Source organism: Notolabrus celidotus, chromosome 1, assembly GCF_009762535.1.
Source record: "Notolabrus celidotus isolate fNotCel1 chromosome 1, fNotCel1.pri, whole genome shotgun sequence".
NCBI classification, from domain to species: domain Eukaryota; kingdom Metazoa; phylum Chordata; class Actinopteri; order Labriformes; family Labridae; genus Notolabrus; species Notolabrus celidotus.
Window position 1 is genome coordinate 41,629,140 of NC_048272.1, and position 2,645 is coordinate 41,631,784.

The 2,645-nt window shown below is 24.6% G+C and overlaps 1 protein-coding gene across 3 annotated transcripts in view; it reads left to right on the top strand.

Moving 5' to 3' along the window:
- LOC117821670 overlaps positions 1–2,645 on the top strand; it is a 393,061-nt gene that overhangs the window by 51,176 nt on the left and 339,240 nt on the right. The window lies entirely within an intron of this gene.

Genomic DNA, 2,645 nt, shown 5'->3' on the forward strand with positions numbered 1-2,645 from the left:
TTTGCAGTGACTTTCAGGAGTCTACACTGTATAACAGTGGAGTTATTGTACATTATTTGTAATAAAAATGCCCTAAAATTCAGAAAAAGTGTATTTTCAAACCAAGGGTCAGGGTTAGTTTGTTAGTTTTCAACAACTTTAACCACTTCAATCACTTTAACTATTTTAACCACTTCAACCACTTTAACTACTTCCACTAATTCAACCACTTCAAATATTTCACATGTTTAAGACTTATGCTTATTCTGCTCTTTACAACGTTTGTAGTTATTTTTCTTTATTTCACATTTCCACATGTTCAGCTGTGTTTCACAGCTTTCAGCCTTCAGCTTCAGCATTTCAACGCATTTGCTTTCAGGAAATGCAACCTTTCTAGTTATAGTCAGATATATCTAATGATGAATAAACAGAGTTATAATAGTCACAAATATGTACTGATGAATAAACAGAGTTATTATAGTCAGATATATCTAATGATGAATAAACAGAGATATTATAGTCAGATAAATTCAATAATGAATAAACAGAGTTATTATAGTCAGATATATATGATGATGAATACACAGAGTTAATATAGTCAGATATATGTAATGATGAATAAACAGAGTTATTATAGTCAGATATATCTAATGATGAATAAACAGAGTTATTATAGTCAGATATATCCAATGATGAATAAACAGTTATTATAGTCAGATATATCTAATGATAAATAAACAGAGCTATTATAGGCAGATATATCTAATGATGAATAAACAGAGTTATTATAGTCAGATATATGTAATGATGAATAAACAGAGTTAACATAGTCAGATAAATTCAATGATGAATAAACAGAGTTATTATTGTCAGATATATCTAATGATGAATAAACAGAGTTAATACAGTCAGATATATTTAATGATGAATTAAAAGAGTTATAATAATAAGATTTATCTAATGATGAATAAACAGAGATATTATAGTCAGATATATCTAATGATGAATAAACAGAGTTAATCGATCAGATATATTTAATGATGAATAAACAGAGTTATTAAAGTCAGATATATCTAATGATGAATAAACAGAGTTATTATAGTCAGATATATCTAATGATGAATAAACAGAGTTATAATAGTCACAAATATGTACTGATGAATAAACAGAGTTATTATAGTCAGATATATCTAATGATGAATAAACAGAATATTATAGTCAGATAAATTCAATAATGAATAAACAGAGTTATTATAGTCAGATATATGTGATGATGAATACACAGAGTTAATATAGTCAGATATATGTAATGATGAATAAACAGAGTTATTATAGTCAGATATATCTAATGATGAATAAACAGAGTTATTATAGTCAGATATATCCAATGATGAATAAACAGTTATTATAGTCAGATATATCTAATGATAAATAAACAGAGCTATTATAGGCAGATATATCTAATGATGAATAAATAGAGTTATAATAGTCACATACATCTAATGATGAATAAACAGAGTTATTATACTCAGATACATTTAATAATGAATAAACAGAGTTATTATAGTCAGATATATGTAATGATGAATAAACAGTTTTTATAGTCAGATATATATAATGATGAATAAACAGAGTTATTGTAGTCAGATATATCCAATGATAAATAAACAGAGTTATTATATTGAGATATATCTAATGATAAATAAACAGAGTTATTATAGTCAGATATATCTAATGATGAATAAACAGAGTTATTATAGTCAGATGAATCTAATGATAAATAAACAGATTTATTATAGTCAGATATATCTAATGATAAATAAACAGATTTATTATAGGCAGATATATCTAATGATGAAGAAATAGAGTTATTATAGTGAGATTTATATAATGATGAATAAACAGAGTTATTATAGTCAGATAAATGTAATGATGAATAAACAGAGTTATTATAGTGAGTTAAATCCAATGAGGAATAAACTGAGTTATTATAGTCAGATATATGTAATGATAAATAAACAATTATAGTCAGATATATATAATGATGAATTAACAGAGTTATTATAGTCATAAATAATGAATAAACAGAGTTATTATAGTGAGATATATCTTAATGATGAATAAACAGAGTTATTATAGTGAGAAAAATCCAATGATGAATAAACAGAGTTATCATACTTAGTTATATCTAATGATGAATAAACTGAGTTATCATAGTCGGATAACTTCAACAATGAATAAACAGAGTTAATTTAGTCAGATAAATTCAATAATGAATAAACAGAGTTATTATAGTCAGATATATGTGATGATGAATAGAGTTAATATAGTCAGATAACTTCAATAATGAATAAACAGAGTTATTATAGTCAGATATATCTAATGATGAATAACAGAGTTATTATAGTCAGATAAATTCAATAATGAATAAACAGAGTTATCATACTTAGTTATATCTAATGATGAATAAACTGAGTTATCATAGTCGGATAACTTCAACAATGAATAAACAGAGTTATTATAGTCAGATATATCTAATGGTAAATAAACAGAGTTATTATAGTGAGAAAAATCCAATGATGAATAAACAGAGTTATTATAGTCAGATAAATTCAATAATGAATAAACAGAGTTATTATAGTCAGATATATGTAATGATGAATAAC